A 17,664-nucleotide genomic window follows, 5' to 3' on the forward strand; every position below is an offset into this window, starting at 1 on the left:
AGTAGGTTCAAAGCCCAGCTTAACTAAAAACTCTTCAGAAAAATTTATTTTCCAGTTTTTAAAAAAATGTTTTTAATATGTTCGGCTTCATTTGTAAATGTACATATGAAAGCTCTCCCAGTGTTACTAGTAACAGTATTATTTCTCATCCAAGAAAAATAATTGTCTAAAAGAATGGGCTGGTAGCTGGTATATCTGTTTGAACTAACATTTTCTTTGCATTCTAATGAAACTCTAGTGGGATAATCCCTTGCCAAAAATATCTGCTCCAACTTCTGAACTTCATTCTCAAAAATAACATTGTCTGAGATGATTCTCGATAGTCTAACCATCTGTCCTCTCACTATAGCTTTCTTCTGATGCAACAGATAATGACTAGACCAATGCAAGTAGCCATTCAAAAAGTTGGTTTTCTATAAACCGTAGATTGAAAAATACTTGTGACTCTATCTTTATACAGCATGATGTCTAAGAAATGAATGATCTCTTTGGAATGTTCATAAGAAAACTGTAAAAAGTGCATAAACATTTTGTCTGCTAACAGGTTCGCTCTATCGCCAGGCTTGGTGAATATAGCATCATTAACCACCAGTTCAGCATATTGCTGTGTGCTGCCCTTGAGGTTTCTGACATAGCTGAAAAAAGACCTTATGGTTATCTTTCATCTGGGAAGCTATCTTAACTTCAAATTTGGTTTTGCTTGACCTAATTAGCCCACTTAGTTGACTATTTCATTTGATGAGAGAGAGTTTTTTTATCTTTATGGGAATTGCCCTTCCTGATTTTTGCCATATTTTTTTCCTTTTGTTGTATATCCTGTTCAATTTGGGGTGCCACTAAGGTTTATGTTTCTGGGTCTAGTTCTGGGCTAACTTCTGGTTTTACAGAAATTCTGAGAGCAATTCAGCAAAGGCTGCTGTGTTCTCAAGGTTTGGAGATGCATTGAATTTTGATAAACGGTCACTTAATAGGTAGATTGAATTGGAATTGTTCCTAACTGTTACTGGTTTTGCTGGGGTTACACAGTTGAATTTGATTTCAAAGGAAATAGCTTTATGGTCAGACCTTACCAGATAGGACGAGACATGGAGGAGGGTGCAGCATTCTCCCATATTTGTGAGTATGAGGTCCAGTATGTTGGAGCCTCTAGTGGGCGTATTCACTATTTTGTCAAGGATGTTTTTATTTTTAAAGTCCAGGAATCTCTCAGCCTATAGATTTGAGGCAGTGTAGAATTCCTACTCTATAGAGAGGTAATTAAAATCTGCCATGAGTAGGATGTTAGGTTGGATGGTAAGTGTCTCCAGTAGGTCAAAGTATGCATTGGGAGCTTCTTGGGACATGCGTGGTGACCTATAGCTGGCTAGGATATGGTACAGGATTTTGTATATGGTGATCTGCACATGGAGGAACTCAGTGCATCATCCTGTTTGACCATCATAGAGATATATTTGTTACTGGTTTGTATTGAGACACCTTTGCCTTAAGCCCATGTCTGTGCAGCTACTGGTCTAAAAGAGTGGAAGATCCTTGCACTGCCTGGGTACGGTCTGCTGCTTTAAACCATGTCTCAGTAAATGTATAGGTATGAGAAGGGCTTGGAGGGAGTGTGTTTTTTTTTTTACACTCATGGAATTGAGCAGTAACACTTTGAGTTATAGCTGAGCTGATTTTTCTATGCCAGTAAGTTTGTCAATTTGGCATTGCCTAAAAAAGGCACTAGAGGCTGGATAAAGGTTTAACCAGTATTTGAAAGCCTAGAAGGGACAGGTGTAGACCATCCTTGGCAAAGCAACATAGCCTGTTAAACATATCCTCTCAAACTGACAAATATTGGATCGCCTAGAATGACACCAGAAAGACAGCCAATTGTTGAAATCAGTCATCTTTTGCTCATATTGTGGCATCATCATCGGTGATGGTAATATGTTGCTGAATGCTAGGCTCATACCAGCCTGAGACACAGATTCTGAGAGTTCCATAATATCTCTCTCCATATAGTTCAGGAAGGTACATCTCAGGTCTTTTACATCTACATGGACTATGATGGAATCATACTGCTACCTGTGGTGTAATGGCTTGAATGTGTGCATGATTTGGTGGATCCTGGCTCCAGATAAGCAACTAACTATTATCTTCTCCTTGTTCAGAATGGCTACAGGGGCATCAGTATTTCTTACAATGGCGTCCCCCACCCACCCATGATGAGAGTCCTGGGCAGTGTGTTTGCTTGCCTGACAAGCATAGTGTTTGGGGTTACATGGAGATTGACTGTATGTGTAGTGTTAGGTGTTTTTTTGAGTGTCTTTAGGCTTTCTGAGCCATAGCTTTACCAATGGGCAGTCCAGGCAACCTTTGTTGTTTAGGAAGATTGCTTTTAAGTGCCTCAGCATATGTTAGTTTATGTGTGCGTTGTGTGCTATATGAAGATGGGCATTGCGTGCATGATTTTGACAACCTAATGTGTGCTTGTATGCAAGAGTTTAGCCTCCAGTGTCATTGTGTATGTACCTCTTACATACTATGCTTGTTTCTTTAAGGAGTAAGTGGCTGTCAGTAAACATAAGACAATTGCGACATTGTCTCAAGATGCCCATATCCACCAGCCTAGCTACAGAGAAATTAGGAAATTGCATATCCATGCTTTCCAGTTCTTTGCCTGGTGAATTACAATGGTTTATTGGGATTAGAATGCTATTAAGAGTGCTTTTTGGTGCAGACTAATAAGGGTGCTTTATTGTGGTAGGTTATGCTAAACACTACTAAATTCTACCAACTATAATGTTTACACAGTACTGAATTTTACTAAAACTATACGGATTGCCATTCAGCACCCTAGTAGCTACTCTAAGCTTGTCGGTGTGCTCCATTTTTATTGCTTTATAGGTTATAGTTTGTAGACTGTTCTATAGGGAAACTTTGTTTTTTTAGGTGTTTGTTGCTGTACAGGAGACTGCTAACTGTCACTGAGTGGTGAGTACCTCCATGCAAACGTGCCAAATTTATAGCAGCACAGAAAAAAAACAGAAAACTAATTAATAAGCCCTCTAACCACTAAAATGAATACACTATGGCCCCTTTTGTGTGCTTCCCAAATCAAATAGACCAGGCAAACACCCCCTGCCACAAGATGAATAAACCCAGTCCTCCTAATGTAAAAATCCAGTTTTTAGAATTAATAATGTTAACAGAAGAAAACTAAGTTATATTTTAGTAGAGTATGTGAGACTATGTTAACAGAAGAAAACTAAGTTATATTTTAGTAGAGTATGTGAGACTGTGAATTCAGATAAAAACTGTGTGATAAAAGATTTATGAACCAAGCTATAGGAACTGATGGGAACTTTGACTGAAACTGAAAGCAGACTGAAACATATTTAATGAGTTAATAATGGTGCAAAAGGTATGGTTAAATATATAAGGCTGCCAAAATGTGCTATTTTTTGTGGGATTTACATGCATTTACTAAAGGAATGTGAAAAAAAAAGATGAAGTCAATGTGGGCAAAGGGGACATGTGTCTCAAAGATGTGAACTGGTTGTTTGAGTTTGGAGGACGGTAAAGTAAGGCAAGAGCTTCATGAGGGTAATAGTGAGTTCAGAGTACTTCCATGCAAACGTTTCAGAAGAGAAAAGGAGTGTCAATTTGAACAGCACAGAAAATACATGCATTAGACATGGAGGTGTTTCAAGCAAGGGGAAAAAGATCTTGAATGGGGTGTAGAGGAAAAGATAAAAGTGAAAAAAGAAATATAGTGTATGGAAAATCAAGAGACAGAAAAGGCAGTAACATGGGAAATTAAGTTACTGCTTACAATCAGAAAAATTAGAAAAAGAAGAAGCCTGCATGTTGTTTCCATAGAAACAGAGTAAAGGACAGGAACCAAAAGAAGCAAGAAGGGCAGAGTAAAGGTACTAAGAAAGGAAAAGGGTAACTTTTCACTTTTATCAGTTAATATAAATATCATTAACATATTAAAAAAAACAATCCATTATAATGCAGTGCTGCAAAAGGATTAAGTGGAATTTTATTTTTCTCTTAGATATGAGCTTCCATCTAAAGACCACAAGAACAAAAAGTTTGCAAGGAGATGCGGTTAAGAGGTAAAATGGAGTTTTGGTTCTGGAGTGGCTGTGTTAGTAAGTAGTTCTGATGGTACAATATTAGGTGTGATAGTGATTGCTCCAGGTAGGGTAGTGCATTCAGATTATAAAATAAGACAGTAAATCATAAGATTGATTATTATCTATGCATTTACAAATGTTAACTCATTCAAGATTATAGCACCTTTTTGTATACTTCCAGTTAGCACCTATAACTCCTTACGGCACCAAGACCAATTTTTTGGTTCTGACTTCTTTAACTAACTGATTTACCAGCTAATAATAGGCAGTATTAGAAAGGACAAGGAGTAATTGCCACTGTGACACTAAGATTCTTAATCTAGGCTGCCCATCAGTAGAAAAAGTAATCAGTTTGCCATTTATTATTCATATTGTCATGTTTATGTTCATATTTTCACAACTGACAGACCTACACGCTTTTGAAGGGTATGGTATGAAATACCATAGTAGGAGACAGAAAAATTAATTGCCAACATACATTTATATAAAACAATACTGAAAATACTGACAGTTGTTTGTTAGAAATTATGAACATAAGCAATATTTCTGTATGTACTTAATACTTCACAAACTAAGTGACTTACAAACTATTGCATGGCATCAGATGACACCTTAGATTTTGCTGAAGAAAAATGATACTCATATTTGCACTGTAAGTTGCACATATTGAGAGCTATTCCCTGTTATTTAAATTACTAATTATACAATTAAGCATATGTTTTCATATTTCTGTAAATATTGCAATAAACATGCACTGGGAAAATTTCTTGCTGTCATGTGAAAGTTTATGAAAGGTTAACAAAAGTGTTCTAACAACACATGCCTAGGGTGTACATTTTCTAAGATGTGACAATTTGTTTATGAAAATTTAGCAAAAAAAAATATAATTGTGGGTCTGTATGCATTATGATATAATTATAGCATTTATGGAAAGATTATGAATGCACTGGTAAATAGCATTATAGATAATAGTTCTTACTGATAACATAGAGGATTATGATCGGGCAGCCAATCATAACCTGCTTATTATGTGCTCAACACATGGATGCCAAGAAAATCACCTCGAGAGCAAAGTTTGAGAGGTGAATTTTAACATCCATGTCTTGAACACATATACAGGGTTATGATCAGTAAGACGACCAGAATTCTTTGTAGTACATGGAGCTTTATCTGTTATTAGTTACAGGGGAAAATCTAAAGTGTTTTGCCAGGCTTAAAAGTCATTAAACACTTAGTGAGCACTGTCAAGAGAGCTAGTGTAACACAGTCTGTTACATTTACACTCACCTTTAATGCCTCTCAACTATCTAGATTTTCATAGAATGTCCAGATTATTGCTTCATACTTTTGGTCTGTTCCTGTGTTTTTTGGACAAACCACCAAGGATTGAAGTCACTAAATAATGATATACATTTGAGTTTCAGAATTCATATCACTCAGATTAGGCAGGCAAACCCATCCTGTTATTCAAACAACTTTCTAAGTTTTTTTTTTTTTTTTACAGGAAGTTAGAAACGTGTTAAGGGTATGGACAGCAGGCAGAAACAGATGTTTTGTTCTGCTGCTGTCATTTGTTAGTCAACACAGGTAGATTTTATTGCCGAGTGCTAGACCTGGCCCTAACAACATAAGGGGGGTGCTTAACAATTGTTAATGTTAGGCTCCATGCCAATCGGGCACTTAATATGTTTGTCTTCTTCTGAATATCACAGCATACCATTTTAATAGCTTTTATTGTTCATAGAATATTTACATTTGTTAATCTTATGCTTTTTAAGTTTTCTTTTTCAGAAAATGCTTCAGAATGCAAGGATGTCTATAGACTGCTAGATGTGTGTCATTCTACACCACATAGATGTTAATGAGTTAAAGACAGAATGAAAACATTTGAAGAATCTAAAAAGTTTTAGGAGTCAACACACATATTGTTATATTAGGGGACTTTAACTATGACATAAGGCCATGGTAGAAGAAAATGGAGTGGATAGAGAATAAAGTTGCAGGATTGTCTGAGCATACAGTGATTTGGTCTATCTTTAGCAAGAAGGAAAACATTATTATAGAATTTAAGGCAATTAAAAGATAAAATGTGTGCAGTCTTAAAACATTGGAGGATCAAAAATTTAGACTGTTCCAAGAACATGGGCAACTAAGAACTTTTTATGAGAACTTGCCAAAGTGATGAGTGGCGTGTAAAATAAGTATAAACCAGTGTATAGGGATTTTGGAAAGAAATGGCACTTAATTGTGAAAGACACATAACTAAAGAAACATATCTAGTATGATACAGCAAGTATGAGCCACATTAAACAAAGTTCATCCCCGTCCATATTTAAGCACATTAGATCTATAGATGAGAAACAAATTTACCCCAGGACTGCCCCCCGTACTACTAATGGACAGAGGCAGCTCCTAAATGCTTTATCACATACATGGGTCAGCTCAAATTATCTATGGTATGATCCCAGTTATTCTCATTAGGACTAATATATAATTATCAACCATGGGATTGTTAAGGCCAATTTCTAACCAAATTGACATAGGTTAATTCTAGCACAAAAAGAGAAATTGGCTAAGCTTAAAATGGACTACAAGGACAGCGAGCCTAGTATGAACCTATGAACCAATAGGAGACCCAAGTGCAATGCTATCACAAAGCAGTTAAATAGCTAGCTGGAAATGCTTTGCAGAAAGCAATTTTAGGACAGACTTACAGCAGTAAGACTGAGAGAAAGAGCATTTAAAAAAATACAGTTAAATGCACAAATAAAAGCAGGAAACAGTAGTGGTCACTCAAAATAACTTAAGCAAGTGCAATTTAGCAATCAAAAGTTTTTTTGTTTTGCCTGGATGGCACTGGCTATAAGGAGCATACTTCTGGAATGCAGGCTAGGATGTCAAGCTTTGCTGAGCTCTGGAAAAATGAGCAGGAGACAATATGTTGTAAAGGAGGTTTGCTCAAGAGCAACACTTGTTTGCTGGGTTGACAGTCAGTATTATGGATCTATGGAAAACAATGGGTTAGAAGAGTCCTTAAATAACTTATACAACAGAAAATATCAATGAAAGAGGGGAGGGAGGGACTTTGTAAATCAGCTTATCATAAGGGATCAAGGCCAGAGATGCAACCTTTTAAAAATACAACAAGAAAAGGGCATCAGGGTTGGGAAAAATCAAGGAAGAAGCAGAATAAGAAGCCAATATTTCTTTCTTTCTTTCAGAAACTTTAGCTTAATGTCTCTAAGGGCAGACACCAAGAACAGGGGAACAGAAAGGCACTGGAATGCAGCTTTTCTAAGCTGTAAGTCAATAACCACAGTCGGGTTTGAATTTCAGAAACTTTAGCTTAATTTCTCAGTGAGGCATGGGGCAGATTCAAAGACAGGAGAACAAAAGGCATTAGAATGCAACTTTAAGCAGGTAAATGATAAGCAGAATATAAAACTGCGGGAGCAAAGCTGGAAAGACTTTATAGGTACATTCAGGCCAATAAAGCCAAACACCACTAGCTGTAAACATGACATATTTTGGCCTTTTTTTTGACCTTTGTTGGTTTCTAAGGTTTAGCCAAACAATCCACATGGCATGTTTATAGCTAGTGGAGTTTGACTTCATTGACCTAAATGTACTTCATGTGCATTTTCACAAAGGTCTATGATCATCCTTTGGGTTACTACAAAGTGGAAAACAGTCATCTGTACATAAAATCATACTAACGTTTCCCTAATGGGACCATAACTTAACCATCCAACTTCATATTTCTATCTAACTAGCAGTTCACCTGCCAAAATAAATGCAAGTAGGGTTTACAGAAACCATTGATGGTGCCCTTGTGAAGCAAAAAGGGTGCTGAATGGGTTTAGTTGATTAATATTCTTGACAAAATACCTCATTAAAGTGCAGATGTTGCAGATCTTGTGAAACTGAATCAGAAGGTATTACTTATGCTATCAAGTTACAGAGCTGCATACTTTCTCAAACTCCATAAAAAGGCAGTCTTGGTTGCAACGCCATCCCCTGTGCTGTCATTCAAAGGGAATTTATGATGGAAACAAATGGTCTGAAGCTGGCAGACTGGCTTCAAATCCTGATTTGGGCAGCAAGACAAAAGCAAAACCATGGTTTTCCTCTTTTAGCTAGCACTTTCGTAAACACCTTTGCTTCTATGACAATCAAAGAGATTGAAAAATAACTAATGAGAAGTAAAGGGCCCTTTCCATGTTTTGGTAGTACCATTATAGCTGTGTGTAAAGGAAGAAAAATCTCACATCTGACTGCCTTACTGGTTAAGGTACACATTCCACATAGGCTCAATCACTTTGTCATTGTGAGCCATATGAATCTTACTTAAGGCCCACTAATGTCCAAAAGTTTCCCTATTGTTACACAACTAATTTCTCTAATCCTCTCAAAGGATATAGGGTCTTTTTGACTTTCTCTAAAATTTCTGTCTAAGACAGAATATGAGTAATGTATCATCTGTACCTGAGACTAGTGTATCGTCTGTGTCATACTGCAACCACTATTAATGCACATTCACTATGTCTTTAGGTCTCCTCATAAGCTGATTGCCAGGTGAGCTTTTCGTGGCTTGCACATGTGTTTTGTTATGCACCTTCTAGGTTTCCAGGTCTGAGGTTTACAAGACTCTGGCACTTTTCCCTGGACAAGGAAGACAACTTAGAGAATAACACAAAGGCCTCTTTTTCATTAAATATTTACTGGGATGTCTGCCCGCTAACATGCTTTCCACAACAGATTTGCTGGGCTTCTCATTAATCAGCAAGTGCCTTTTGAGGGCCCCTATTTATAAATACTGACCAACCATGCCTAGCCCTGTTTATGGTATAGAGATCCTCAGAGTTGCATTTCTCTGATGAGAAGACTCATCCTACTGAACCCATCTACTTCTCCCATGCACATATATGGAGAAACTCAAATGCATACACACACACACACACACACACACACACACACACACACACACACACACACACACACACACACACACTCATGTACACATGTCCCTAGCATTACAGACATTTTTTGATTGTTATACCTCATATGTCTGATTGTTAACTGGAGTTGCTCAGAGTTTGGTAACTTTGGGCAGAGATCTGGGGTGCATCTGAACTGAAATCCAAAGCACCCACTGCAAACAACTGAAAAATAAGTATATTTAAAGCCTGCATTGCACTTTGTTAACTGTATTTATTTGAATTGCTGCTTCATTTTTGCTGATTGTGTCTGCATTTTTTTCTGCCCTTTGAAATTCTGTACTACCTTCTTATATAGCATAGGCTAGTTTCAGAGTTGCTGAATCTAGTCCGTTTGGTATCACTGTGTTCTAAAACAGCCATCTTACATTAAGAAGGCCTCCCTGCACTCTTATGGCTGAAGTGTGTAGCTCAGCTTCCATATGAGTTGGGGTTGCTGGAAAAAGGCTCAGATTGGGGCTTTCCCATTTGTAGTTTATCTTAAAATTGTTGAATTCTGCCTACATTTAAGCTTCGTGTTTGTGAGGGTTTGCTCACTCAGAGTTTAGCCAGAGATCCGGAGTGCATCTGAATTGAAATCCAAGGCATCTACTGCAAACAACTGAAAATAAGTATATTTAAAGCCTGTATTGCACTTTGTTAGCTGTATTTATTTGAACTGCTGCTTCATTTTTGCTGATTGTGTCTGCATTTTTTTCTGCACTTTGAAATTCTGTACTACTGCCTTACTGAATCTAGACTGTCTGGTATCACTGTGCTCTAAACTAACCATCTTACCTTAAGAGGGCCTGCCTGCACCCTTGTGGCAGAAGTGTGTAGCTCAGGTTCCATCTGAGATGGGGATTGCTGGAGAAAAGCTCAGTTTGGGGCTTTGTCATTGATGGTTTGTCTTAAAACTGTTGAATTTCACCTGTATTTAAGCCTCACATTTACATGCAGCTGCACATCGCACAATGGGAGTTATCTCTGCCCTGTATAGATGCAAATGCCTGGAAACTTAAATTTTCCTTAGATGTCTGACTGTAGCACCCTCCCAAGTCCCCTGTTGCTCTACAGACAACTCAACTGCACACTGAGCAGCATCCCCATAGCTCTTCACCCTAAACCATCAACAGAATAAGCCCCTCTGTTATTCCTACATCATAAACTGATCTAATTTATCCACTCCTCAACAGTACTACGGTATAAACTTGCCATTATGAATGATCACTTTCCCAACATTTCTCTGGCCAGCCTGATACACTTGGGCATCCTGAGACAATATAGTAATTGCCTCATGTATACTGACAAACACTTATTCCTGAATCAAACAAATACTGTATGTGAGAGATTTAATTACACTATCAATTTGGAAACAATTCCTTTGTGTAATAAAAAACAAGACATAACAGTTTGTCAGCTCACTCACTTCAACTCTCACACAAGTTTAGGACACAACACATAAACACGCATATGCGAAGAAGCCTACCAAAAGATCAGAGACCTTCCATGTGCAAATTATCTACACATGCCTCAACATGTATAGATACCACTGCACATAACAACACATATATCAGTGTTTCACCAAATAAGCCCTTAAGTTAAAACACCTTGAAACCTAATGTACTCATCACCAGGCTGGACAAGGATAAGGTCACGGTCAGCTGCCTATTGTGTGCCAGGATCCATCAGATCATGCATGCACTCAGATCACTCAACAGCAAGTACTGTTATGACTCTGTTATAGTACATGCTGGGGTGAATGATTTGAAAAGTACCTCTCTGGACTATATGAAGAGGAACATGACTGAACTCTCAGATTATGTGTCCCAGGCAGATATGACCCTAGACCTACGCAGCATTCTACCTTCACTCAGGATGATGTCACTATATAAACAAAAATGACTGACTTCAACAACTGGCTTAGCTTCTGGTGTCAGTCAAGGGTTATCCAGTATTTATCAGCCTGGGAAGACATAGTTGACAGGCCACACAGCTTTGCCAGAGATGGTCTGCACCAGTCTCCCCTAGGATTTTGGATACTGGCTAAGGTGCTTGCCTCCCCCACAGTCTCTTTTTTAGGCAATGTCAAAATGTCAAAATTTTCAACATAACAAAATCCACTCGAGACAAACTCAAGGTTCTGCTTCTTAATGCTAGGAGTCTAAACCCAAAACTGCACTCCCTGGAAGCACTCCTCTCCTTGGAAAATGCTGATGTCTGTGCAGTCACTGAAACATGGTTCAAAGTCATGGAGAGCACCGCAGTTGGGCAAGGCTACAATGCCTTCCACACATTCAGACCTCAGAATGAGCGTAAAAAAACCAAAGGTGGAGGTATATTCATCTTCATTCAAACCAAGTACACCTTGAGATTGGTCAAACAGTATGACTCTCTCAAACTACACCATGCCCAATTAACTATAGGCAAAACACCCTATCAAATCATTGCTAGCTATAGGTCCCCTCCATGAACCAAGAAAAGCACAATGCCTACCTGGAATTACTGGAGTCACTCGTCATGGGAGATTTCAATTATCCCTCCATCAACTGGGTAATGTACATGAGATCAAACATGCTCATCCAGAGGTTCCTGGACTTTGTCATTGCAAATGCTCTGGAACAGACAGTGTGCACCCCCACAAGGGGCTCTAATGTCTTTGACATAGTACTTACCAACATGGGTGGCCACTGCACTGCCCCCTGTGTGATGCCCTCCCTGGTAAGGTCAGATCATAAATCAATCTCATACGAAGTAATATACTGGGCCCCGCACCATCAAAGGTGCAAAAAAACTAAGGAACCTCTCCAAAGCAAACTACAGCCTGATAGTATAAAACGTTTTATACCCACTGAAATCACAGGCAATAATAACTCCTATACAGAGATGTACACAAATGCCCTGTATAATCATCTTAGCAATTGTATAGACTCAGCTGTACCTGACCGAATTAAAACCTAAAACCAAGCCCTCCCAAAAAAACAAGCCACCTTGGTGGACATCTAGTATAAACAGATTGTATAACAAAAGGAAGAAACTGATGTCCAAGAACAAGAGGCAACTGCCTCTGCAGAAGAAGAATTCCCTCCACAGATTGAACAAGCAAATCAGAAGTCTTGTAAAGTTCTCTAAATCTAATTATGAAGCTAAAATAGCATCCCTAGCCAAAGACAGTCATAAGGCATTCTTTAACTAGATCCAAAATCTAAAAGGGATTGCCTAGCTATGTGCCAAATTGTTAGTAGATAGTACCGCTCACACTATAACGGAGGAAATTGCCAACCTGCTGACTGATTGATTTGGTGCAAACTTCACCCCTCCTATTCCCACCAGCCATACCCCAAAGCATACCTGACACCAGTTCTCTACCTAGTATCTCTAGAGATCAAGTCATATCTGTGCTCTCCAAGACAAAAAACACAGCCATAGTGGGACCAGATAAAATCCCATGTTGCTTTCTAATCAGTCTAAAACAGGACCTAGGTGACTCACTTGCCATTGTCTTTAACCATAGACTGAGAAATGGCTTTGTACCAGCAGAATGAAGAACAGCAACAGTAATCCCCTTGCATAAAGGGGGGCCATCAACCAACCCTGGGAACTATAGACCTATAAGTCTAACTAGTCTAAAGTACAAGGCCATGGAAAGGATCATAATGGACCTTATCACAAGGATATAGGTCACCTTCAAACTCTAGGCCCAACCCAGTTTGGCTTCATTAAGGGTAGATTGTGCTTACTGAACCTGGTAGACTAGTTCGAGAAAGTCATCAAAGCCCTGGATGAAGGTAAGATAGTGCATATTGCCTATCTGGATCTAGCCAAAGCCTTTGACACAGTACCCCACTCAGGTATCATTTAAAAACTCTCCCAGCTACGTGTTACCCCTTTCATCATTAGCTGTGTAGCTAATTGGCTCACAAACAGAACACATACTGTCAAAGCTGGTGATTCCACCTCTGCCAGTAGATCTGTCAGCAGTGGCACACCGCAAGGATCTGTACTGGACCCTTTACTATTTGGAATCTATTTTTTGGAAGTCCAGGCTAAAGTAGATGGCCTTTGGATTACTAATTTCACTGATTGTAAACTAGGTGCAATCACTGAGTCCCTTAATGATGTTAACATATTACAGGAGGGACTAACACAAACAAATGACAGGTGCCAAAGTCACGGTCTAAAACTAAATGCAAAAAAGTGCACTATTATCCCATTTGGCAAAGCAGAATTCCCCACTAATTACAATATTGACAGCAACCCTCTAAGCTCATTCCCAGTGGTGCAAGATCTGGGAACACAGGTCAACAGCAATCTGAACTTTGACCACCAGGTTTCCACAGCAGTAAGGAAAGGATTCTACATTGCACATCTCATAAGTAAAGGCATTGCATCCAGGTCTAAAGATGTTATAACCCCAATTTACTCGACCTTAATCAGACCATTAATAGAGTATATTGCTCCCTTCTGCATGTATCTCACCAGACTCTTACAGCAACTGGAGAGACCACAGAGGTTTCTCACTAAGAAGACATAGGCCTCCAAACCACAACCTACATGGATAGACTGAAAGCCCTGTCACTGCACTCTGTATCATATAGGCTACTGAGAGGTGACTTGTGCCTGGCCTACAGGGCAGTCTCTGACCCTGCCTTGATGGAAATGCTGCATATCCACAAATCAAATGGCACTAGAGCCACTCGCTCTAGGGATCTCAACCTTGCCAGTGACACTAACAGAACACGCTGGAGAGACAGGTATGTCTCCAAGAGATTGCTGCTGCTCTGAAATAAACTTCCAATTCATGAAAAGCAGAGGTCCTCAATGACCCTATCCAAGTGCAATCTGGACAAATTGATGGGTGACTGCAAATTCACCCCAGGGGTGGCACCCATGTCCCTCATGGACAGGGATAGTTGGTGCTGATCTGTGAAGTACATCCATCTAACCAAGGACAACTGGGGCAACCTGGAATTAACATGGCTAGACTTATAAAGGCTCTAGGCTGCTAGCCCAGTAACCTCTTAACATATTACAGGAAGGGCTAACACAAACAAATGACTGGTGCCAAAGTCACAATCTAAAACTAAATCACAGGGGTGAACCTATATATCTATCAAATGAAAAAAAATAAATACAGTTCAAAGTATTGCAACTTCCCCTCTACACACACACACACACACACACACACACACACACACACACACACACACACACACACACACAAACACACACATAGCTCAACTGTCCCCAACTTTGAAGAATGTTCTGATTTTACCTCATAATTTTGCCTGTTTCTTAAAAAAAAAAACATTTGATTTTCTGATAAATCTCTAAGGAATTCAGTTAGTCCATAAATCCAGGCAGTATAGTTTTAGACTTCTTGTTGTTTAGAAAAAAGTATATTGATGCAGATCCTCTTGCTCTGTCATCTTTCTAAGTGAATTAGCATAATATATATGTATTAAAGCACAAGTGGAAGGCCTAAGGAAACAAACTGCTGCTGGTAAAATCCAGAAGAAAACTTTAATCTAGAAGCTTTTTGAAATAAAACCTTGTTTAAAATTATGAGAGAGAAGTGCTTTTGTTCACAAACATACATGAACTTCATCAGATAAACTTTGCTGGAAGTACACACAGAATTTGTAACGTTTGTGTTCAATCACATGACCGCCAAGCCCCCAGAAAATGAAGCATCATCTTAAAGGAGCCACCACAAAGAAAGTCAGAGTGTGTAGCATTGAGTCAATTAAATTGACAAAATTTGCTAAGAAGGAATATATATATATATATATATATATATATATATATATATATATATATATATATATATATATATATATATATATATATATATATATATATATAAAATAGTATAAAATGCATTCCCTATAAAATCAGAAAAATGAAGACAAATTATGTAAAAATATGTAGAATATAAACCCTGTATTTAGGGCTCATCTTTCCAGTGCTTTTAACTTGAGCAAACATGGTATTGAAACATGTTCATTGAGTCCAGGGCAGTTATTGGTATTCAAACACAGCTGCTAATATAGTTCACATTTTTCCAGTAATAAGGTCCATGGACTTTCATTACTGTTGGAAGGCATTTGTTCCAAAATACAAAATTTGAATATGTGTGACTATAATATGAAAATGAGGTCCATTTTTGCATCTGACACTTATAAGGATGTGTCTGAGAATGAGTGCAATGTTGTATACAATAGAATAAAGGCAAATCTAAATGACTTATTTATTGACCAACAAATCTCAATTGATGATTATAACTATCTAAATGTGATGCAGCCTAAGATACCCCACATGTTTGATTTCCCTAAGATACACAAAAGCAAAGATCAAACACCTATGTGATGAATTGTTGATGGCCATGGTTCTATCACTCACCCTTGGCCAAATTTTTGGACACTAGATTAAAAAGTTTGGTTACCCAAGAGCCACATGTTTGCCGTGATTCGTGGGATTTTTTACAAAAAATGAATGACCTTCTCTTCAAAGACACACACACATTTATCACTGTGGATGTCAACGACTTGTATTCGGTCATTCCTCGTATCTTAGGACTGGAATGGTTTTATGAATTTTTGATGGAGAAGAATATCCCACAAGACAAAATTAATGTTTATGTCAATTTATTAGAGATTGTACTGAAAAATAATTTTGTTCAATTTGGAGGTAATTTGTTCTTACAACAAGCAGGGGTAGCCATGGGTGCAGCATGTGGAGGTCTTTTGCCAACATTATTATGATACAATGGGAGAAGAAGTTATTATTTAACTCCCCATTTTTGCATCATGTAGAGTCTACACACACTTTTTGGATGATATTTTCATCCTGTGGTATGGCGAAGCTCATGACATCCCATATTTTTTGGCATATATTAATCAAACAACAGAGTTTCCTTGATTCACCTATGACAGTAATGATGTGAACATAGCTTACCTGGATATATGGTTGGCCAAGGACAACACAAACAGAAGATTCACCTCCAAAATTTATAGGAAACCCACATATTCAAACAGATTTCTCCATTTTGACAGTTTGCACCCTATAACATAGAAAAGGGCAGTAGTCAAGGGCCAGTTTGTGAGAGTAGCCCAAATGACCTCAGCAGATACTGCCTTTTGGGATGAATTTTTTCATATTGCTGAAAAACATGTTTTTTAAAATGTGGCTATCCTACAAAATTTGTAGATAACTTGATGCTCGAGGTAATCAATAAATAAATCTCATCATTTTGTCCCAATTCTGGGAGAACCTTGTGTGACCAAAAATGGACGTCAGGAAGTCCTTGATGGTGGGGATAATACATCTATGCCACCCATGGTTGAGACCACAAACACAGAGACCTTCAGGAATTCTTTTATGACAGTCTATTCTACTGAAGGTCTCTCCATTAAATGAATTCTGGAAAAGAACTGGTGTCTTCTCCTACAAGAGAATACCATTCATAATTATGTGAGGCCAGGTCCATGAGTGGTGTTAAAAAGGGGCAGGAATTTGAAAACAATATTAGAACACAGTTGGTCCAAACACCAACATAAGCAAAATTATGAATTTATGGGGATGAAAAAGTGTGGTTGTTGCCCCTACTGCCCCAATATTCTGGTGTGCCATGAAATTGCTTTGAGCAACCAGGTGGGTTGCTATAACAAACAGATTCAATTGTTGTACAACAAAGGTATATTGTGCACTGTGTATGTTCTACCCTTGTTTTTACATAGGAAAAACAGGCAGGTGACTGAAGGACAGAATATATGAAGATTTGTGAAATTATGAAATTATGAAATTAGAATGAAAAAAGAGACTAATGCCCTCTACAAACACATAAAATGTTATCCACACCACACATTCAAATTTTGTATTTTAGAGCAAATGCCTTCCAACAGTAATAAAAGTCCATGGACCTTATTACTGGAAAAACATGAACTATATTGGCAGCTGCATTTGAATGCCAATAAATGGCTAGGCTCAATGAACATGTCTCAATAGCATGTTTGCTCAAGTTAAAAGCACTGGAAAGATGAGCCCTAAATACAAGGTTTATACTTTACATATTTTACATACTTTTGTCTTTATTTTTCTGATTTTATAGGGAATCCATTTTATACCATTTTTATATTATATATTATATATATATATATATATATATATATATATATATATATATATATTTTTTTTTTTTTTTCCTTGTTTGTAAATGTTGTCAATTGCTACATACTGTGACTTTCTTTGTTGTGGCTTCTTCAAGATGATGCTTCATTTCCTGAGGGCTTGGCAGTCATGTGATTGAACACAAAAGTTACAAATTGTGTGTGTACTTCCAGCAATGTTTATCTGATGAAGTTCATGTATTTTTGTGAACGAAGCAGCTTATCTGTCATAGTTTTAAACAAGTTTTTTTATTTCAAAACGTTTCCAGATTAAAGTTCTTCTGGATTTTACCTGCAGCAATTTGTTTCCTTGAGCCTTCCACTTGTGTTTTAATATGTGTTTCTTCAGTTTGTTGTTTGGCATAATATATATGTAAACATTGTCCTCAAATTTCT

This window comes from Protopterus annectens, chromosome 3.part0, assembly GCF_019279795.1.
Source record: "Protopterus annectens isolate FY-2018-M chromosome 3.part0, PAN1.0, whole genome shotgun sequence".
NCBI lineage: Eukaryota > Metazoa > Chordata > Ceratodontiformes > Protopteridae > Protopterus > Protopterus annectens.